The sequence below is a fragment of the Parasteatoda tepidariorum genome, chromosome 4 (genome assembly GCF_982258835.1).
Source record: "Parasteatoda tepidariorum strain Cologne lab strain chromosome 4, Ptep-v5.0, whole genome shotgun sequence".
In the NCBI taxonomy this organism is placed as follows: Eukaryota; Metazoa; Arthropoda; class Arachnida; order Araneae; family Theridiidae; genus Parasteatoda; species Parasteatoda tepidariorum.
Window position 1 is genome coordinate 109599802 of NC_141758.1, and position 24959 is coordinate 109624760.

The 24959-nt window shown below is 28.6% G+C and overlaps 1 long non-coding RNA gene across 2 annotated transcripts in view; it reads left to right on the forward strand.

Moving 5' to 3' along the window:
• The window catches only part of LOC147812543 (uncharacterized), a 35703-nt gene that overhangs the window by 1607 nt on the left and 9137 nt on the right, over window positions 1–24959 (forward strand). Inside the window, exons 2-10 of one of the 2 annotated variants that reach the window (XR_015433283.1) lie at window positions 3899–3928; window positions 4008–4093; window positions 6827–6886; window positions 7325–7433; window positions 8345–8454; window positions 11616–11770; window positions 13062–13200; window positions 18406–18642; window positions 21932–22054. This is a non-coding gene — a long non-coding RNA (uncharacterized LOC147812543). The remainder of the gene's footprint in view (window positions 1–3898; window positions 3929–4007; window positions 4094–6826; window positions 6887–7324; window positions 7434–8344; window positions 8455–11615; window positions 11771–13061; window positions 13201–18405; window positions 18643–21931; window positions 22055–24959) is intronic. The other variant, XR_015433284.1, reaches the window with a different exon arrangement.

Below are 24959 nucleotides of genomic sequence, written 5' to 3' on the forward strand. Positions count from 1 at the left end.
ACTATTACCAGGGGTCTGTCCAGGGTATATTTACTACCATTAGCGGTAACTTCCCAAATTCAACTTTAGGAAAACAGTAGTTTCACAAAATACTTTTAATAAAACAAGTTCTCGTGCAAATCCTGTTCTCGTTGCAATCTAGGGAAAAGATGGAGCTTTTTTGCCAGATGTCTTTTAGGAAAAGGTAGCACGTGTTTGGTCAGATACTGAAATATTATAAACCTAACCGGCCGCTGACGCCATTTCAAAGCAAGCTTCTTTTCTCTTTTTTTTTTAGCTGAGTTTTTTAAAATGAAACAACGAGGGTCCCCCTTTGTAAACTTTGCAGAAAGTCAAAATTCAAAATTATTGTAAACATTCGAACATTATCTTAAACACTATTGTGAATTTATTCTAACAGTTCTAATTTTTCCTAAAAGTTTTTTTTCTCCGTTAAATTTTTTTTCTGTATGACCTAGTCGAAAATGTCTCATAATGAAAAAGACTTTTAGTGCTAGTAGCGTTAAATGCATGTTTTTATTAAATTCAAGTTGAAATTCAAGTATGGACAATGATTTTTATGGAATTTTGAAATTGGATGCAATTTTAAGCCCACAATATTACAATAGCAAAATTATATTTTTTAAATGGGGAAAAATATACTGAAATTTAGTCATAAAGGATTTTTATTTGAAGGGACAATTTTTGAAAGTATTTTCGTATTTTACAATATTTTTGTGTTGAGCTTTCATTATAATTTTTAATTTTCACAAATTATGTCTAAATTTTCACAAAATGGGTACCTCATTAAAAAACCAGACAGATCCCTGATTACACTTTATATGTCACCTTGTTTGAATTTAAAGGATCTACCAGATCATGACTTGTATTAAATCTGTAATTTTTGCAAGATAACAATGTAATATTATATAAAGGAATTTAGTTGTCAGAATTTTTTTTTTAACTTTCTTAAACTGTCCTACTTTTTGATGTATGGTTCGAATTTTTACCTTTTCTGCCTGTGTGGACTCAGTCAATAGCTTGTGTAAAGTTGCAATTGTAAGTAAATGAGAAAATAAACAGGATGCGTAGAGTTTTTAAAAATTGCTTATTTTTAATAAACGCTTCTTAAAAGCTGTCAAAAGTGCTTAATTTTCTATGTTTCAAAATGAGATTTTTTTTTCTTCCCTGCGTTGATTGTCGTCCTGAATTACCAAAAAGGCACGATTTTCACGATTTTCTTTGCACTATTTATAAGAAACTAGTTATTTTATCATGATTATGTAAAATCTCTGAAAATGTTTTTGCATTTTGTTGATTTTTATGTTTATAAAGTAAGAGCTTTAAGCAATAGAAGGAAACACTTTATTACTGTACATATTCTATAATTTTTCAATAATTATAATTTTTTTAAATCATTTCCTATACCATAGGTGTTTCAGGTATCCAATTTTCAATTTTCAAAAAACTACGGATTTTTAAATTTTATGGCAATTAATTTTATAACTTTCATGTTTGTGTGGCAATTGCACTAAATTCTCGCATTTGGTTATAATCATCCACACGGAATGTTTCAAAATGTTTCAGAAAATGTAACTTTTGAAACATATCCAACACATCAAAGAGGAAGATGAAAAAAATCATCAATATTTCCCTCATTTTTATTTTACTGTCCTCACTCAAAGTTTTTAACATTATGAAATCACCCTAGCCCCTAGCCTTTGTTTGGATATGACTCTGATTCTGGTGTATATATCTGAGTTATTGTAAGTCCTCGTATCTTTCACTCCCACTCTTTTTTCGCTTGAGATAGTAAACATTTTTTGAGGGGAAAGTATAGAATGTATATAAGCAGTTTGTAAATAATAATTTTTCATTATAATGATAGCCGAATTTCTGACAGAAAATTGTCAATATCTGAACATAGGCAGTATGATTTTGTTAAAGAAAATTTCTTGAATTTTTCTTTGTTTGTTTTTGACTCATATCATGGTTTGATACTAACATTATTTGTTTCGAATGTTTTTTTTTCTTAAATCCAGTGTCATACTCATTTTAAGGTTTAGAAAAATTACCAAATTACCAAATTACTTCTGTATTCTTAAAAGTAATTCTCTAATAAAAAATGCCCAAGAAAAGCATACCTTAAATGTTCTTAAAATGAAATAAGAAAAAAAATAAATCCTTTGTAATGAAATAAAAATATTAATCTGAGACATGGTTTCTATTCTGAAATTTCATATAACATACAATTGTATTTAAACAGTTGAAAAAATGAGATGCAATTTGCATTCAAATTTGAAATTAATATGAAGATCTAAAATAGCAAAAGACTGAAGAAAGGAAAATTATTTTGATACAAGTGCACCGTCAAACATAGTTCATAAATAAACTTCCACAAACTATGTTTTTAAGCTTAATTTAGAAATATGAATTCATTTATGATTTGTAAAATTATTTTCTCTAGCAACTGTGTTTATAATATTTTCATGAACTTTAAAGCCTGCTACAATTGTCAAAGAATTGGAGTTTTCTTTGCTTCTGAATTTCCTTTTTATTGAGATGTTTCTCAAATTTTCTATTAATTTCCATTTTTATTTTGAAATTTCTTTGTTAAAAAGTTATTTTAATTTTTTTTAAAATTTTTTTTATTAATTTATTTCTCATAGGCTAACATTAGATTACTAAAAATTGCATTTTATAAATTAATTAGAAGAATATTAAACGTCACAAATATTGACACAGTATTTAAATTATTTTTATTTTAAGTATTTCAAAAATTGCTTATTTTTTGAAGAAAAAAAGGGAAAATAAAGGCATTTAACATTCATTTTAAAAACTAAAATAGTTTGGTTTTCTATAATAACAATAATGCATTATAAAGTTATTAATTTAAATCAAATCTTTTGGGAAAAAAAAGTTAAAGAATATTCATATCACATTATGTATAAGAAGAAAGCTTATTAAAGCTTTGTATGGATTTGAATTGGCATAAGTGCAACAATACATTAATAGTTATTATGCATAATCTTGAAAGTTATCTGTTTACATAAATTTGTTACAAATAACATTTAAACTGGTTGTTTTTACAATTACGTAACAAAGTATTTCTTTTCCTCTATTATTAGAGGGTCTTCTTGATTTTAAGTGCCATTTTAGTGTGTGTGATGCGTCTCTTTCAGTTTTTAGCAAAATTGTGAAAATGTCTATTAAAAAAATCTAAAAAAAAAATTCTATAGTAAGAGCATATGTAATAAATAATTTGTACATGTTTTACATATAAATGTGCATGCTTTAAATGAATGATGTTTGATGTTAAATGCATTTGTTGAATTCAACTTTTTAGTTGCATACCTGAGGATTGCAAGTAGCGTATCTTTTACTTCAAGTATAACAGTTACTGATTTTCAAACTAATTATCAAATGTAAAATTCCTTGTTAACTTGTATATTTTTTACACTCCTTTGTAAATTCAAGTTTCTAAAGTTTCTAAATGGAATTTGTGCCACATTTTCGTTTGATTGGAATGTGAGACACATAGAAATGTTTCCTCTGGCTACAAAAAGAAAGCGCTACAGTAAATTCTACCTCAATTATAAGCATTATAATTATAAGTAATTAAATTCTATTCTCAATTCTATCTATTTACTATGATTTCTACTAAAACTGCAGGATATCTGGTTATACGCTTAAACTTTTTATATGGATGTTACAATCACTTCTTTTAGTATTAATTAAAAAATGGATTTAAAATATATTTTTTTAAAAAAAAAGTTTTTAAATTTAAAAAGGAATATAAAATTTAAATTACACATTATTATGCCAACATATATGTATTTCAAATTATTTTCTCGAAATGGTTTTGACATTTTTTAATGCTATATTTAATGTTATAAACTTTTATTATTGTTTATTTTAGGTGAAAGGGAAGTTTGGTAAATTAGTTAAGGTAATTCAAACATTTATTTAATTTGCTCTTAATTGTCTATGAATTGTATCGTATTATATTAATTTTATTTCATTTCCAGGCTGTTGTCTGTTCATTACCAGTTGAAGATGTTGTGTTATCGGAATCTAAAAAGCTGTTGATTAGACTGTGTAATGAAATCAATAGGTATTGTTTTAATAATGCTCCATTATGTTATTAATTATATTTATTTTAAGATATTCCCTTTATTGCTGTAGCTTTTTGCATTGGTTTTGTAATCAGTTTATTTTACTTATACTGTTTTAAATTTAGTGAGGCATGTAATTTTTCCATTAAATAGTGAACTTCAGAAAATAAATGATTTATGTTCTGACAAAAATTTATTGGAATTCTGCTGTTCTAAAATTTAAATTTTGTTCATCATCATCAATGGCTCGACAGCCCAGGGTGGACCTTAGCCTTCTCAAGAAGTTTTTTCTTGGCTAACCTTTTTCCTGCTAGCGTTTTCCAGTATATAGTTTTTGAGACGGAAAGTTTTTTTTTCTAGGCCATCTATCCATCTCAGATTTTCTAGATAGATTCCAAATTCTCAAGATAGATTCTAGATAAATACACAAGTGGGCGGCCTTTGTGCTAAAATACAAACTAAGGCAAACAACGATAAAGAGCACAAAAATATTGCAAAAATACTTCATCATTGCAACACTGTTGCACTGATGAAGGTTGCCCTGTGAGCATCCGAAACAGCTGTCTGTATTTCATGAATATTTTTGTGCTCTTTATCGTTGTTTGCCTTAGTTTGTAGATTCTAGATAGACTATAATCTATCCATCTCGTGTGCCGACTGGTCTGGCATTGAAAACTCTTTTCGTGGTACGGTCTTCATCCATTCTGATAACATGTCCTGCCCATTTTATTCTTTGCTGTTTAATATAGTTAATAATGTCAGGTTCATTACATGATAGCTCTAGATTTGGTCTCGTGAGCCACACACCATTTTTTTGAATTCCTCGGTGAGAGGCCGACATATGAGGATGTTTTTTTCCTCTAATAGCGTAAATTATTTAATTTTCTGCTAATTTTTGCCGCTGGGGCTGTTGTTTTTGTTTTCAGATTATTATTGTCATTTTTAATTGTGTAATAGATATTATTACTTCTATTACGACTTTGATTTATTATAAAATGAGTAGTCACTAAGGCTATTAAAGTTTTTTCATTTGCTTTTTTAATGTTTTTAATGTCCTTTGTTTCTTTCTCGTGTGAGTATGCAATGCTGTTTAAGCTTAGCTGTAGTTGATTTTTCCGAATATTTTTTTTCTTTTTGAAGCAGTACAAGCGTAAATGTTAAAAATATGCAGATGATAAGTACTCGGTGCATTTGCATTTCATGTATTTTGTATTTGTTATCAGTATAATGATTTAAAACCACAAACCAACAAAAAGGAAAGCTTTGTTTAATGCTGGTTGTCATTAAGATGGAAGCATAAGAATCTAGAAACATGAGATACGATGTTTGGAAATGCGTGATTTTTAGAACATTTGGGTGCTGAGTTATTGTTTTTGAAGTGAAAGATCTGAGGTTTGGTTATTTAAAAGATTATAATTTTGAATATTTTTTTTTCCTTTGCAAAATTTGCTTGATCTTTAATAAGATAATTTATTTTTTCATTATGAATTAAAGCGTCATATGTTTTTGCTAAAAATTTATTTTTGTAACCCTTGTTGAGCAGCCAACCCAATTTTGGGTTTACGACGGCTAATATTCATTTCCGCAACCTTTTAATTTTGAACCCAATGCAGGAGACAAGGGAACTCATAGATCAAACATCGGGAGAAATTTACCGAGGTCCTTTTGATGGAACTAGCCCGTATTTGCTTTACATAGAGAGGAAAACCACGAAAACCTCCCATGGTTAGCCTGACGACAAGGGGACTCTTACCCCGAGCCATTACAGCTTGCTAAATAATTTTTGTATTTTTTGTGAAATATGAATACATACTTCTTTTCTGCATCTTTGGTGTGTTTTATTATTAAAGAATTTACAAAATGATGATGCAAGAAAAATATTTACTCAAAAGCAAATAACAATTAGTTTTGTTTTAAAAAATATGCGTGATTTTCGTTTTCTAAAAACTTTTTTTTAACCCTAAAGCTTATTTTCTCTTGCATTAATAATCATTTTTAATTTTATTCACTGTATAATGGAAGAATCTATTGCTCTTGAGTTGGCTCCAGTTCAAACTTGTTCTGATTGATACTTTATTGTAATCATGGTTAATTAAGAAAATTTTGTCATAGGTACAACGGACAAGTAACAAAAATATATTACTAATTCATACACAATTTCTATTTGCTTGTCTCTATATAAAATCATAAAATATAGAGAACAAAAAGAAACAAATAAATGGAGAATAGATTATTTACAATATCGATAATAATATAATATGGAATATGGACAATAATAGAATATGGAATCATCAGATGGAACGTCATTCCTAATTATGAAGAAATATGCTATTTTGTGACCAAAATTCATATAACCAAAATAGCGTACCAATCGGTAACATCAATTACTGGCCAAAGAAGTCATGGATTATTTATTTTATAATGGTCTGAATCAAATTTTAGCGGTTGTAGTTATTTAGTTAGAGTTAGTTTTGAGCTCTGGTTGTGATTTTTTCAATTTAAGATATCTTTCTGTTAATCCTAAATTGTTGACAATAACTTTGAATGTTAAAGATTTTTACCTTTTTCATTTTTTAATTGGAAACTCTGTTGCTTCTATGTTATCTCGAGCTCAGATTAATTTAAATTCTATGGTAATACTTTTTTCAGTTAAAAATAAAAAAATTTTAAATCATATTTTCACGTTTCAGTCAAATGTTTTGCCCTTTTATTGAAATTAAATTACTTTTCAGGTTCTCCTCATTCAGTGTTTGCTCCTTACTGGTCTAAAACTCTTCAAACAAATTTTTACGGTATGTAAAATGAATATATGTAGAATTTTTTTTCTTTGGTCTAATTATAGGGGTGCGCAACGTGCGGCTTGCTGACTGTTGATGATTAACGAAAAACTTCCTGTATTTGTTTGAAATATTTAGGGGGACTTTGAGAGATATCTAATTATTGTAGTGCACATATACCCATCGTCTGTACCCTGCCAACGACACCCAGGAATTCTAGTTTTATTTCAAACTTCTAAGAATTAAATAATTATCAAAATTTAGCTTAAATCAACGATCGAAACTTTTCTTTTATTTTCAGCAGAGGATAAGAATTTGAAAAGGTCTTATCAAAACTAGATAAATACTTCCGGATTATTTTTTTATCAAGACATGAAATGTCTCTAAAAATTTATTTATTGGTTTGATTTTTATTGTCAATTCATATTCATACTTAATTAATATTTTTTTCAGAAATGAGTGCATTATGTTTTAATGAAAATTATGTTGAAAATTATTTCACAAGTATTTATTTGTGCAAGGAAAGCAAGTTTGGGAAAGAAGATTTTTTTTGCTGGTTTAGGTATGTGTTTTTATTGTTTATTAAAATGTCTTAAAATGTTCCCTGATCCATGACTAATCAGTTTCAAAAAAAAAAAAAACATAAAAATTTTCCAAATTTTGTGTTATTTTTTCTATTTATATTATAGCAGTAACATACAAATTGAGAATCTGCTTTTAAAATAAATTTTTATTTTATGGGAATAACAATGATTTTTAACAACTTTGTTACTCATTGTTAACTTATATAGTAGGTAATTAGATACTTTTTTATTAAGTAGACAAATTTTAAAAAACATTGCACTTTCAAAAATTTGAAAACAAACTGTAAATTGATCACTTACTGGCTAATTTTGACAATTAGATAGGAATGTCGTTCAAATGTCACCAACACTGTCATATATCCTTAAGAAAATTACATTAAACTCATTTTTTTTAACTATTCTAGTTTTAAAATAGTAGTTAGTTTAGACTGTTTCAGATTTTAAAGAATTTGCTATTTTCTAATTATTTGCTTTTCAATTTATGAATAATTTAGGTGATTAGTATTTAGTTGTATTATTTTTCAAATGTGAGTTTTGAGAAACAAAATAAAAACTAAAATGAAAAATATCTATCAGCTTTTATTATTAATATAATAACTTGCATTTTTTGGGGTATGTTATGTTCAAACTAGTATTTGTTTTTTCCCCCAAAGTAATAGAGCAATATCAAATTCTTGCTATATAGTATATTATTTATAGTTTGTTTAATCCCTATGTTATATTAGCATCAGTATTAATTCAATAAAAATATAGATACTTGCTAAAGAAAATATGCAAAATATTTAGACCTTATATCTTGTTTTGCTATAATCTTTTTTCAATTTGTTAAACATATGCATGTGTCTTTCTTTAGAATTATTATCTTTTAATATTATAAGTTATCCAACAGTTATCCACCGTATACTTTTGCAATGTGCAGTTACAGAGAAAAGAAATTGGAACCTACGGAAATGATGCAGCTGGATGGATATACTGTAGATTATGTTGAACCAGTGCTTGGTATTAAATTTTCTATTTTTAACTTTATTTACTTAGTTTTCTAGTTTGTATTTAATTTATATGCATAAACTCCAATAACTAAACTTTTATACTTTTACAAATTATTTTAAATAATTTGTTTGATAGACCTTCAACTGAAAAGAAAAAAAAAGAGCAAATACATGATTATTACACTAAGCAACTAATCAGAAACAATTAACAAGTCAATTCAACAAATGGCAGAATTTTAAGCTTTAGCGATTAAAACTCAACTTAACATACTTCTTGATTAACTTTTCTTATTCTCGTCTATTTTGAATATAGAGTTTTATAAATAATCAGTGCAAAACAGCGCTGAACTGCGCACACAGTGGAATGGTGGTCCTCGTGTAGCTTAACAAATATGTACTGGAATCATCAGAATCAAATGAAATTCGCAGCAAATGTCAATTATAGGATATTATGCAAATTAATAAAGTTTCAGAGCCATCGCGCGTGCGTGGCGCGCGCAGCGCCCTCTGAATTGATGCTGAAAGCGTATAAATAAAGTGCTGTAGCGGGACGTTGAAAATAGTCTATGATTATTTGTTAGTGGCAAACGTTTAGTGAGACCTGAGTATGCCTCCACGACGGAAGAATAAGAAATTCAAACAACTTACGGAGTTTGAACGAGGGAGGATAATCGGCCTTCGAGAAGGAGGATTTTCCTATCGCGCAATAGCAGCTCGTATGCAGCGGAACAGTTCCACAGTGATGTGAGTTTGGAAGCAGTGGACCGACGAGCACCGAACAACTCGAAAAACAGGCACTGGACGACAGAAGGTGACGTCAGAGCGCGATGATCGACACCTGCTCCGCATGGCGGTGAATGATCGCACAGCTTCCTCCAGGCAGCTGGCAGCACATTGGTCTACTGCTACAGGTGTACAATTGTCGGCTTCGTCAATTCGTCGTCGTCTGCTGCGCCGTGGATTGCGTGCAAGGGTGCCATTATACAGGATTCCCCTCACGGCGGATCATCGACGGCTGCGTCGGCAGTGGGCTCTTGAGCACAGAGACTGGCGAGCTGATTGTCACCAAGTTGTCTTTTCAGATGAATCACGCTTCAATTTGTGGACCCATGATGGCCGTGTTCGTGTTAGACGTTATGCCGGTCAACGCTGCCTTCCTGAGTGTATTATTGAACGACATAGTGGTCGAACACCCGGAGTTATGGTCTGGGGTGCGATTTCGTATCATGGACGATCCAATTTGATACGAATTGAGGGTAATCTCAATAGCAACAGATACGTCCGTGAAGTGCTACAGCCCGAAGTCGTTCCTTTCCTTCAAGGCATCCCTGGAGCTATCTTTCAGCAGGATAATGCACGCCCACATGTTGCGCGGACTGTTAGAGACTTCTGTTCAGCACAACTCATGCAACTTCTTCCTTGGCCTGCTTATTAGCCGGATATGTCGCCTATTGAGCACGTGTGGGATATGGTTGGTCGGCGTCTCACTCGTGATCCGCGTCCTGCAGTTTCCGAAGACGAACTTTGGTTGCGCATACAAGCGATATGGAATTCTCTTCCTCAAGCAGATATTCAACATCTGTTTGACTCCATGCCACGTCGTATAGCAGCACTTATTGCAGCGCGTGGTGGCTGCACCAAATACTGATTTCGGACGCTTAATTTGTTTCTTTTGTTTTGAAAATTTCATCATTTATTTGTATCAGTACAAGTCGTTTCTGCATTAAATTTCATTTGATTCTGATGATTCTTTCATGGTGTTGCATTTTCTACAAACAGCAGTTTATATATATATAATAAATTTACAAGTGTAAATTTAACGCTAAGTCATCAGCTTTTTCTCTTTCAGAAAACTTATCGGTTAAAAAGTTTTAAAGAGCGCAGAAGAAAGTTTTTCATTGGATCATAACAACTTGAGGTTATGCTAAAAAAATAGAATTGGTGATAGAATTAGATAGAATTAGATATCTAAAAAATAGAAACTTCTAAAAAGTCTTAAAATAATACAGATCATGAACAACTTCATGTTCTGATAGTTTTTAAAATTGTTTAAGAAATGTAATTATAGAATGAGTTAAATTTTTTTTCAATCTTGTTAAATAATTCATTTGTATTCTACCATCCAAGGGAAAGAGGCCCTTTTCTGAATTTTATGTTTTTTTTATTTTTCAGATTTTTTAAAATTTTTCTGCTACCAGTGTAAACAATTTTTTTTTATGTTTGCTGTATTATTTTATTTATGATTCTAATACAATATTTTCAAAATACAATGCTTATATAAAAGAGTATAACTCTGGAAGATTGAAAAATATTTGAAATTAATTTATATTACCAGTATATGTTTTTTTAATATTATATTAATTATAAGCATTGTTAAGGTTAAAGCTTCATTGTGTTAAAAATAATTTTCAAAAAAGTATTTTATTCTTTATTTATTATTGAATCATTAGTGCTAAAACTTATTTATTGCTTAAGTATTTTATATTTATGCTACTCTGACTTTAATAAAAATTAATTATGCTTATTAAGCAATAACGCATTAAAATGTAGTTGATAATTAATTAATAATGCTTAATAAGTAATGTTCAAGAGTAACATTTTCATTAAACTGATTCACATGAAGAACTCATTCTTTTATATACATTATTAATATAATACTTTGATATCAAATTTTAATATGTTTAGTTGAACTGTAATGTCATTAAAATTTTGATTGAGTTATAATAATTTAAAAATTTGGTATTTTTGTTCTTCGTTCTCTTGACTTTTCTTGATGCTTGCAATTTATAATGCATGATTAAATTTTAAATATTTAAAAAGAGGTTAATGAATACTTTATCATGTTTCAAAATTTGTTAGTTTTCCAAGTTTTTAATAAACAAGAACAGTGTATTGATAAACATATATTATTTAATATTATATTCTAACACTGTTATTGTTAATAAATTTAGGTTAAAGTCTTTTGCACTTTAAGTGATCTAAAAATTAATTTTTGTTGAGAATGTTAGATAATTTTATGAAAAATATATAGTTACATCTCCTACAACAGTTTTTAAATTAAAGGTTTCTTTAAACGCAGATTTTTGGCATCAGTATTTTATTTCTCATTGTTTATTCATCATTGTTTTATTAATGTTTTCAAAGTAACAGTTTCAATAATTGCATTTGTAGAGTAAAATCAAAAAGCGATCCTGGGTTCTCGATGGATGCCTAGAAAGAGTGTCGGAGAATTTTGAAGCTGCCAAAGAACTTATTGACTATGGTATGAGAGGAGGCACAGATGTAAAAGCACTCGTTGCCATTGGCTGAGGCGAGGATCAAGGCAGGTATTGATTGTACTTTAAATCACATAGTATGTGACTTTTCTTTAGGGATTGCAAAATCTCAAAATATTAATTACCTTTCAATGAATGGCATAGTATGTTACTTTTATCTGGGATTTGTAAAATCTCAAAATATTTACTTACCTTCCCATAAATTGCTGTAGTATGTCACTTTTCTTTGGGGTTTGTAAAACCTAAAAATATTTACTTACCCTTCTATAAATCACAGAGTATATCAATTTTCTCTGGGGTTTGTAAAATCTCAAAATATTTACTTACCTTCCCATAAATTGCTGTAGTATGTCACTTTTCTTTGGGGTTTGTAAAACCTAAAAATATTTACTTACCCTTCTATAAATCACAGAGTATATCAATTTTCTCTGGGGTTTGTAAAATCTCAAAATATTTACTTACCTTTCTAAGTTTGTTAGTGTACAAAATGCATACCCCAAAAGAAATTTTTACTTGTCTTAAAATGCTTATTTTCTTGAATGCTACTAATAAAAACATTACTTTTACAAGTTTTTCAAAAAAAAAATTAATAAATAAGTAAAAAAAAAAATTTTATATATATATATATATATATATATATATATATATATATATATATATATATATATATATATATATATATATACACACAACCAAAGTTCAAATACAACTGCTTTTGTGCTTCCTTTCACATTTCAATTTTAACTTTTATATTTATTATTTTTTTATGCACAGTGGTTGACTGTTGTAATAAAAATAAACACGACTAGTAGAATAAAAAGAGAAACTTTATAATTTCTCAGTTATATAATTAAGTTGTTAAATTAACATTTATGTTTTATTATATGCAATAGATTTCTCTCCTTCTCTTTGATACAGTTTATCCAGCATCTTTGCAATTTTTTGTCAAGTTGGAAGGGGTACAAATTCGGTATTACAGTTCCTGAATAAATTTTCCTGGTAGGCATATAAGTATAAAAAAATATAGGCATGCTCAGAAATTTTATATAACTTGGGCAAGTCTGGCATTAAAATTTTTTTGACCTCTCTTTTGTTTGGTTGATGTTTTTAAGAAAAGCATTTATTTTATATTTTATAATTGACATTAAATAACAAATCTACAGCGGATCTAATAGACTTTAATTTTGAAGCAAACTCAGAAGACAAGAGAACACTTGTAGTTAGGCAAACTCATAAACCACTTATTGAGAGAAGGACACATATCACATTAGTATAAAAAGCTTATGAGTTAGTTGAAACCCTTGATGTTTGCTTTGTTGAATGTACATTTAAATATTTCTAGGCTTCATTTTATGATGACTTTGATACCTGGAGCATTTTGCTTATAACATCAATTATGATGCTGGTGAGATTTATGAGACGAGAATAATAAAACAGCAGAAAAAGAGAGCTGAGTTATTGAAGGAGGTTACTTTTACAAAGTAATTATAGCTCTTAACTCCTCGTACTTTCTTGTAGTAATAAATATATCATAATTGATATTTGGATTGATTAAAATGATGTAAGCTAGAATTGATAGTAAGATTGATATTTCGATTATAGCTTATTGCAAATTATGTTGCTTATGGTAAAATTAATGTGAAAAAAGGGTTATACAAATATATCATTGTATCGGCATAGTCAATGAACTTGTTGTTGCTGAATGTTTAGTGACATTTTAAGAACATTGAAATATTTTATGTTTAAGAATAAGATATTGAAATAATATGTTGCATATTGTATGATTCATTGTTTAAAAAATTGCTTCATTTTGCTAGATATTTACGTTACATGGTTTTCTTTGGATAAAGATGATTAGCAAATAGCATCCACATGTTTCGATACATTCTGAAACTTACGTTCGCAAATTCACCATAAAATGTCGCACAGCATATTCTTCAATTACGATAAGCTACATTTACCACCAAATACTGCTACTATGATTATTTTTGTTTTATATATATATATATATATATATATATATATATATATATATATATATATATATATATATATATATATATATATATATGATATGATACTCTCTTTTTAAACAGAGCTCGTAAGGCCCTTAAGATACTGAAATGGGGGCACGAAAACTTAGAAGATTTTTTTTTTCCTAATGCCCGCCTGTGTTAACATCCGTCAATTCAGGCATCTACAGGGCGACAGATATCTGTGTGGCCTAAGGATTCCTAACGAGCATCAAACATTCTCAAAATTAAGTGTTCATTCACTGGAAAATTTGGTGTTTATTCAATTTAAGAACTGTTCCTTCACTTGGTTATCTTACTACTTATTATTTAAACCACCAAAAGCTTAAAACAATATATTATGTAAGTTATCTAAATATATTTTACATAATTTGCATTTAATAACAAATATGTCGACATGCATTTAATAACAAATACGTCATTTAGCTAAAATTACAAATTTTGAAATTTTTATGATTTTTTTTTTAAAGACAAGCTGAGCTTAAGTATTCCATCACTGGTTAGTTCACCCTATAAGATTTTGAGAAATTTGCGATGTTGTGAGAGATGCTTAAAAATGTTGACTACGTATTTTTATTAATATTTATAAAATATATATTCAAGAAATTGATGAATATTTTATTCCAAATTTATTCATTCGTATGTATATTATTGAAATTTTATCAGTTATTGAGAAGAAAAAAAACTAAAAAATAAAAAATAATCACATTAAAGAAGCACAATCTGTTGTATAATCATATTCTATCAGAAGCATGCTTTTATAAAACTCCACATTCTCTGAATAAAATGTATTTTATTCAATAAAATGTTTTATTCAAATTTCTTTACTAAATTGCAAATAGAATTTTAGACGACTAAAAAAGAAACATCGTATTTTATAGCTTAAAAAAATAAAAATGAAAAGATAAGCAAACGATTATTAGCGAAAAAAATATGAATGAAATTTTATGCTAAGCGCGCGAAGTCAAGTTCCTCGCAAGTTTATCACATTTTAATATCAATTGCCCCATTTAATCATTTCTTCATTGTCGCCAAATTATTTCTTTAAAAATAATTAATTTTAATTTTTCTCAGCTTCTAATTAATAAAAACAGTTGAAACTTTAGATTTTTCAATTGAAAAATATGTAGATTAATATGGTATAAAAAAATTCATACCTTATAATTCAAAAAATTTTCATCCTTAATTTAATTAAATAATAAAAAATAATTAACAATTATTAAAAATTATTTTTTTCATGAAATTATCTTTGGGTAAATGAGTTTTATGACTGGGTGAAATTTTCTTCGAATTGCTTTATTAGTTTTTAAAATATGACTAAAAACGTAAAAAGTGAAATTAACATTAAGGGGTACGAACTTTGGATCGCTCTCCTGACCAAACTATGGGGACCATATTTCCCAGATTGCGGCTACCCCCTATATTTTGAAGGTTAAAAATCCAAATATGTAAGAAAAAATATATGTTTATTCAGAGAAAGTACGTTTTTGTGTCTGATTTCGTAACTTAATTAATAGCTAGCACTAATTAATTAGCATATTTGAGGTCACCCCCAAGAACCATTAAGATTAACACTTAGTTCGTGAAAATCCGATCATTAGAACGAGAGTTATTCAGGGTGATATCTTTCTTTTTTTTGCGGACTGTGCAAATATATTATTGTATTGGCATAGTCAAGGAATTTGTTTTTATTTTCACAAGATTGTTGAAGTTTTCCTTTTTGTGTAACATTAGTTAATATCTACTAAAATGTTCATTATGAATATTATTCATTTAAATTTTAAACAATTGTATTGTGATTAATGTTTTATAATATGCTGCTTTACTTAAATGCAAACCTTAAAATTTAATTATGCCCAATTTTAGATAAATAAACTCATTTTTTTTTAAAATCCATACAATTTTGTAACCATTTTAACGAAAACACTATAAAAAATTATCTAAGCTATATTATTCCGAAGGTGTAGGAGTAATCATAGTGAAACATTGTTTGCGCACATTTTTCAAAATTACTATAAAATAACATAAATTGATTAGATGAAGACCTCATAGGTTAAAAAGTGATTAATCCATTTTGCTCAAGTAATGTTCAGCAATTTCTGAGCAATTAAGTTTTCCTTGCAGAAATATGTTATAATAAATATATATTTTAGGAAAATCTGCTTTATCTCTGAAAACTATTATGACTTTTTACAGCAGGGTCCACACATAATCAGTTAGTAGCAAAATATCTGTTATTAATTTTCGGATTTAATCTGGAGCAGAAGCTTCTAAATTATGTTGAGAGGCTATAACTGCTTATGAGGTTTCTTTTATTTCTACACTTATTCTTAAATTTTTTCTCACAATGTTCTGTCTCTTAAATTTATGTATTTCTAAAGAAGTAATGAGTTTCATAGATTTTAAAGTGTCATTTAATGTTTGATTAAAATAAAATTTTATTGTTTTCATTTAGCATTCTTTCTCTCTTTCTCTTTGTACAATTAAACACATGTTTACATTACTCAACAAATTATTTCTGCTTTTTTATACCAATATTTAAACTGATATATGTTAGCATGTCTAGACCGTAATGCAAGAATAATCAATGTCAATATTTTAAAATTAAATAAACTAGGGATTTAAAATTCTTGAAGAAATCTTTTAATTAGCACTACAAAGTTGAATGATATAACTTTTCTAGTCTGACTTTTAAATTTGAATTGCTTGATTGTTCTTATCAAAAAATTTAGCCCTTTTCTACTGAAAGACATTACATTTTGTCAAAATTTAATATTGATATATACTTTTGGGTGTAATTGTTAATTCAGTGTTACTGTTAGTTATACGACTGCTATGAAAATAGCGTAAGAAGTAATTAAGAAGAATTTGTACTCTTCACTTGCATTCCCTTGTAAGATTTAGCTGTATTTACAGTAGCTGAGTTATGTATATTTATTCCTTACGAGAATAGAGGAATAAAGTAAAAAAAAATTTATTTACTGCAAAAATGTAAATGACTAAAAATGTTTAACCAAATTTAGCATTAAATATTCCTCTATTATCTTTTGTTTTACTGGTCACTTTCATTTTGAGCCTCTAAGCATCAATATTTCAATCAAAGTCATACATATTTTTTCCTGCTTTACTCTGATAAATAAACAATTTATTTCTTGAAATAATGTAGGCAACTTAAAGTTTAAGAAAAGGCAAAATTAGCTCTGTGAAATAAAATAAAGCTCAAGTACGAAGCACAAAAACTACTCACCTTGAATATCTTATGATATAAAGATGATACAAAGATGTCACCATTGTATTTCATAGAGAAATGCTTAATCTTGGTTTGTAACGTTTTGGTGTTTGATATTGTAATTTAAAATATTTTCAGCACTTATTGTTTAGATTATCTAAAGTGTGCCCCTCAAGATAGCCACAGTGGCTCAGGCGATAGAGCGCTCACCTCCCAATGAGGTGAATCAGGTTTGAAACCCGGTAATGACTGGTCAATGCAAATTCTGCACCCGGCTCACACCGACCACAGTGCTGATGTGAAATATCCTCAGTGATAGATTGATCATGGGTTAAAGTCCCTTTGCTGTCAGGTTAATCGTGGGAGATTTTGTGATTTTTCTCCTCATGTAATGCAAATTCAGGTTAATTCCATCAAAAAAAGTTCTGCAGGCAAATTTCTCCCAATACTTGATCCAGGAGTTCCCTTGTCTTCTGGATTGGGATCAAAATTACAAGGCTACGGAATTGGACATTGGTAATCGTAAACCTAAAATTTGGTCCACGGTTCAACGCGGTTATAATGCAAGATTCACTATGTTCTCAATCGATGTCATCTCTTATTCAAATTTTTTCATTCATCAAAATTTAACAACTATTAAGCCAATAATATTTTATCTCTGATTATGGATTAGGGTTTACGTCAAAATTAACGATCGCCGCAGAATGGCTAACTACTACAAATAGTGATTAAAACTTTAATTGCCAGTTGCCACCTTTTATTAAAAATGTGAAACATGTGCACTTTATTATTGGTTTTTTTGTTAAATAAATATGGAATTAATATGAATATTTCATAACACTTAGGAAATTATTTTATTTCACACTTGTTTTTTTAAATTTTTTTGCATTTTTCAATTGTAATATTTACCATATTTTGAGAGATGCTTTAAAAGAAATGCCTGATATTATTTATTGACAATTTTTAACCATTTAAAATTTTCTATTTTTGAAAAAGTTTATACTGTTGAAAATGTTACAACTGGCTGTTGCCAAATTTTCCTAATTTTGCCCTATACCATCTAAGAACTCCTGACTATTTTATGCGCATGGGCCTCAAGAATTAAAAATTATATTGCCCTGCATATCCTAGGTTTGATAAAATTTTAATTTTAAAAAAAAATTTCACTTTGGTAGAAAATATATGTCTAGGAATGTAAATATTTTAGACTAGATAGTTCAATAAGAATACCATAAACCTAAGATTTACCTGACCAAGGAATACTACCTAGGATTCAATCAGGATACAATAATATATCAATTAAGGGTGGTTCAAATTTTTAGCTAAAATTAGCAAGATGCTGCTGTGGGGATGTTTATTATATTTTAATTAATTAATGTGAACATCGTCAAACTTTTAACTTTGTTTAACTTTTTTTTCTCTAGATAATCCTAGGTGGTGCTGTTGCAGCACAACAGCATTTTTATCCCAAGTTTTTCAAACAATTCCGATCCCAATGTGGCCTGGAAGCGACCATTCAGTTTTCTTTTTACTCTAATTGGGAAGCGGTGGCAACGCCTTTCACTTATTTGGGAGCAGAAAGGAATACTCAGTTATATGGGAATACTCAGTTATTTTTCTGAGACCACATCACCTTCCGAGTCTCTGTTACCTTTCTACAAGTAAGTTCCTATTGTGGATCCCTCATAAATTTATAGATTAAATGTTTGTTAATAGTGTGGTATGTAGGGTGTGCAATATAAAGAAGCAAGTACCTTAATAACATTTGATCTAAAGGTTTGCTCTAAGGGGCTATCTTAATCAAATCATTAAGATAATCTCTAAGAGGCTATCTATTTAAGATAGCATCTTAGTAAATGAAGATTCAATTATTAAGTTAAAAATATTGAAGTGTTTGCTTTCTTTATATTGTTACTTTAGGAATGAAGCTGCAAATATTGGTCTAAGTTCTTTAAAAACAAAGTAAAAATTACAAGTGAGTTCCTATTGTGGATCCTTCATAAATTTATAGATTAAAGGCGTTTGTTAATAGTGTGTTATATACAATGTGCAAAATAAAGAAGCGAGCACCTTTATAATTTTTCATGCACTAAGATGTTCTCTTAATAATTCTATTAATTTAGCATCTTAGAACATGAAGATAAAATCATTAGGCCAAAAGATATAGAAGTGGTCATTTTTTTTATTTTGCACACTATACTTTTGCTTTTTGTATGAATCTACTAATATTATTTTAAGTTCTTGAGAAGAAGAAAAATGAAGAGTATTTAGTTAAGCGTTTAATCGCGAAATTCAAACTTGTGGTTTCGTACATATTAAGCCGTAGAACCACGGTGGATAGAGCGTTCGTCTTCCAACGAGGTTTCGAATCCCAGCTATATCTGGTCGAAGCGAATTCCGCATCCAGGTTGCACTGAACACAGTGCTGACGTAAAACACCCTGAGAGGTTGACGGATCATGGGACCCCTTGCCGCCAGGCTGACCGTGGTAGATTGTCATGGTTTTCCTTTCCACGTAACACAAATGCTGGTGAGTTCCATCAAAAAGTCTTCCACAAAGGCAAATTTCTCCCAATACTTGATCCAGGAGTTCCCCCTTCTTCTGGACTGGATTCCAAATTACAAGGCTATGGAGTTTAACATTTGTAGTCATAAACCCCCAAAAATTGGGCCGGCTGTTCAACGATGGTTATAAATATTAAGTCGTACATTTTGAGAAACTTACATTGGCCATAACTTTTCCTGGTGGGACAGCTAACGATACGTTTTGTTAAAGCACCATATGCTCGAATAATTTTGTGAAGTCAGCCTATGTTTTGAGATTCTTTCTAGATTAAAAGTTCGCATAAACTTGTTTTGGCTATATTTTTTTCTAGGTGGTATAACGAAAAATTTTGTGGTGCCAACAGTTTCTTAGAACTTTTGGCAAAAATTTACAGTTTTCTTGTACTAAATTAGCTAAAACTTGTTTTGGTCATACTTTTATTGATGGGTGAGAGAACAAAACTTTCTGTTAATATAACGATTCCCTACAATAAATTTATTATTTAATCCAACAAGCTTATATAAACTATAACAAAATAAATTTCTAACATGGTAGCTATCGAATATGTCAACGGTCATCTATGAAAAGGTACCCCATCATAGAATCGAGTTAATATGTCTTATATACTAGTGAATATTTATTGGAATTTTGTAGTGATAGACATACTGCACTGTGTTAACAAATTTGTACAATATACTGACATTTGGAGGCTAAATTCTAGCTTGTGATTTTCAGAACATAAGTTAGCAATAACTTGGTTTGCATAGCTGGCAAACTTAGGTTGTAGTAGAATTGTCATGGTGATCATGTAATCTAATTCTTAGAGTGTTTGTTTCGAAACATATGAATTATACAGGCATTATGATGGTGAATATTAATTATGCGGGGAATATTAATTATGCAAATCAACGGTACTAAATTTATTAATAATTGTTTTACAAAAAAAAATCTTTTGAAGTAATAATAATTTCATATGAAATCTAATTGTTTTCCGTGCGTTTTACAAAATTGATTGTTTTTATGGGGAGCTTAAGTTACGTCATAGAATTAATCGGTATTTTGTAATAGAATACCTCATAGTTATAGAAAAAATTTCAACTTAATGCTGCGTCAATTTTCTGGTTTTTGAAAATGTAACCAAAGCTTCTAAGCTTATTTTTTCTGACAGATTTTGAAGATGGTAATGAGCAATGCTTATGAAACATACTAAATTTCCCCTCATTTTTATAGACTAGGTAGGATAATGAAAATTTTTGTAGTGCCAACAGTTTCCTGCGACTTTTAGCAAAATTTTACAGTTTTCTTGTACTAAATTAGGTAAAACTTGTTTTGGCCATACTTTTATTTATGAGTGGGTGAACAAAACTTTTTGTTAGTATAATGATTTCCTACAATGAATTTATTATTTAATCAAACTAGATTGGCAGCTTATAAGAAACTATAACGAAATAAATTTCATTTGCCTATTTGCTGGTTAACTTCACTCAAAACTAATTTAAAATAAGTTCAACAAAATAAATTATTCCATAACCTCTCTTAGTGTAAAAAAGTGATATTTTTGCATATATAATTAAATGTCTTAGCTTTTCAGTGTCTTTTATTATAAAAATTTTAGGAGGCCTTCTAACTGTATAAATAGATATTAAGCAATAAAGTGAAATTAATTAACAGTTTCAGTATACAACAATTAAACTCTGGAAATATTATAAAAGTCTTGAAACCACGTAACACAATGTATTTGACAAGTCTGTTCAAAATCATAGAAGACGCTTTTCTGTCCTTTGACAGAATTTCCGATTACGACAGAGACTGAATATGAACTTAAAAAGTCTGAAATCTAAAACTAAATTGTTAAAAAAATTATATACTGGGTTGCTTGTACTAACCACCTTTACTATAGGGCTTTATAGTAGCCTTGTCAAAAGTAAAAATAAAATAACTTAATGAATTGGGAGATGCAAATTATGCTTAATTGGGAGATAATTTAGTTTTTGGTGAATAAAGAAATGCATCATCAAACTTCTTCGAATTTCTTGCGAAGACAGAAAAATAAAAACAACAAAACCAGTTTGATTGTCTGGCAATCAAACTGGTTTAGATGCTTTTAACCTCGCTTTCCTTTTGAAAGTGATTCGCTGAACTTGAATAATGCATTTAAATTCTTTCTTCACTAAACTATTTATTGACGAGCACTAATTCGTTATTTTTTTTTTACTTCAATGTTGACAAAGGTTTCAAATGTATATTAAGAGTGGTTATTACAGAACACCTTTCAAAATTGCTTAACAAACAATTACGCATACAGATAATTCTATAACCATTACCCTTGATATATATGGTTTCCTATAATTCTTCCTAAAGTTTAAACAAAATAGTATATAGCATTAACATAACTATTATTTCAGATAAGAGATGAAATCTATCAAAATTGAAGATGGTACTTACTGAAAAATCAAAACATGTTTGAATGCCGTCGGAAAGAATGAGTAGTTTGAGTGTGATTTGGAAACTCCTCCTAGTTCAATCAGGTACTGGTTTTGATATTTTCGATATATTTTTCGATACGTTTTGATATTACTTTTGATTCGACAGTTTTTATCGCATGTTTTCTTTCTTCCTCTCATAAATAATGTGACTCCACTAATATGCATACATATTTACTTAATCAATATTATGGGTGGTGACTATGAAAAACTACAGTGCAACAATCTTCTAAGCTTTACAACTCTTTTATAAAAAATGCTTTGCTGCTTTAGTATTTAAAAGAAAGAATAATTAGCTAATGTATTTAATTAGTTTTGCAGTTTATTTATTTATTTATTTTTTATTATATATATATATATATATATATATATATATATATATATATATATATATTGTAAAAAAAAACAATTCCATTCTTCAATTATTTAATAATTTTATTCCAATAACTTCAGCTCAAAAATCTGAAGATAATAAATAAATTTTGAAAAACAGGTAGAATAATTTTTTAAAGAATATTTTGTCCTTCCGAGTAACAATTCACTTTCTACATAAAACATAAAATTTGTTCTTTTTAATATTTGTAGAAAATTGGTGAATTTTTGCAGTAGCCTTCCATATGCTAGATTGCATCAAATAAAAAAAAAATTAATGCCTTACGTTTTAACTAATATTAAAAAATGTAATAAAGATTCAGAGCATTTGTGTGATTCTAGTAAAATTTTCAGATTATTAACAAAAAACAATAATAGAATATTCATTTCGTTGTAACAAAAATAAAAAATTTGCAAAACAATTTGAAACAAATAATGTTATTTGCTCTTAGATGGTTCACATATGATTATTTATGCATTAGGATAAATTTAGGATTATGATTTATGGTATATTGGCACTAGTATATGCATATCTTACTAATGACGCCAATTCTAAGCTCGCAACTTTTTTATTCTTCAAAAATATTCAATATATCCTCCTATAATGTTAAAAAAATATTCAGAACGGTATAAGCATTTTAGTGTTTTTATACCGTAAAATAACTGTTAACATTGATGTTACAAGCTATTACAATTGACAAGTAAAACAACATAAAAGAATTTAAGTAAATATTGTAGAAAAAGAAGTATATACAGCCTAATTTTAAAAATACGTGTATAATTATTTTATTCATATATCAAAGATGAAAAAAAAATGAAAAAAACTTAATATTTCAAGTACTGGCTTCTTTTTCTTCATTCATGTATTATTAATCGAAAATTAATATCCTAAAGCAATCATACCTAGCTGCGCTGTAAAAAATTTCGAGCTATGTTGCGCCTAACATTGGTATTCATTTGCTGGCTACATAAATTCGTGTTCAGTTTTACTATATATTAGTGCTCTTACTAGCTCCAGACAACGACAGAAGGTTGCACCAAACATGGGTATTTTGAAAGAACCTAATATAAAATAAAATATAAAATAAAGAGACGATAATATAAATAAATTTTACATAAATAAAATCATAATTTAATTATTTAAATTTATGAAAATTTCAAAACACTATTTTTATTTTAAATGTGTCATTTAATATACATATATATAAATAAACACATCTAAAATTAAAAGTTTTTTTTTTAATTTTTATGGATTTAAGTAATTAAATTATAATTTGATTTATGTGAATTTGACTTAAATTATCGTCTTTTTTTTATAATAATTTAATAATGATGCTAACCTTTTCTGCTTTTTTAGCGCTTTCAAAATATTGTCTTTCATATGAAAAATTTTTTCTTTCTTCAAAATGATTTATCTAAAACTAGGAGGCTCCGCCCCCAGCTCGCTAACGCTCGCCAACCCCCGAGAATTGCTACGCAATCCTATGTGATTCACGCCGTGAACCATGACTCGCTGCGCTCGCTCGCCAATGAACACAAAGTTCTAGCACAAAGACATAGTATATTATCATCAAAGTCATAGTATTTTATCATCAAAGACATAGTATTGTACTTATGTAGAAGAATTCTATCAATGTTCTTATTGGCTTTTAAAAAAGTATATTAGCTATTTAGATTGAACATGGTGAAAAAATCAAAACATTAGCTAAATGAGAAACATATTAGCAAAATAAATTATCAAATATTGCAGTTACACACCTAAATTCAACTAAATGTGTATAATAAATTAGTTAATGCTAGAAATTCTGAAAATTTTAGAAAAAAAATTTTATTATTTAAAAATATAAACTTTAAGCCCTAACTTTTCCTTGTGAGATAATAACCCTCAAAAAGTCTTTCATTTTCAAGAACACAAAAATTTGTTTTATCGCCAAATAAAATATTTCTTGGTGATCAGCATTATTGAAATCAATTTCTATATTAATTAACATTTGTGATAAAGTACATAACATTTTAGAACAAAATAAGGATGTTTTGCATACAATAAATTAAAATGCATGGCTGTTAGCATTACCCGAGAAATACCACGTGGAGGTCGCCATGCTACATTTCTAATCGGGGAGTTTTGATTTTGGCAGTTCCCCTTACCTACTGCCAATAGAAGTTTCAATTAAATTTTTTCCAAAAAACATTTTTTTCTGCAAAGCTCTAAGAAATTAACACTAAGAATTTAGAATTTCTTTGAAAACACAATTATAGATTTGGCATCTTGGAGCAATTACTGAAAGGCTGTCAAATGACTTAACTCTTGACAGGCCAACATAAAGTTGTCCATGTCTAAAAACTTGTTTAGTCAATACTAAACTGATTTTCTCAAACATCTGACTTATTTATAGTCATTATAGTCATGGAGAAGGCCAGCCTAATTAATTCCTAATTGAGTTTAAATTAAATATTATCATGTTTTTAGGGCATGAATCTGAATTGAACAACCTGATAATGCTCACTCTGGTTATTGTTTCCGTTTTTAAAAGCGCTATATGTTGAGCCACCTCATGTCACATTTGCCATGTGACAT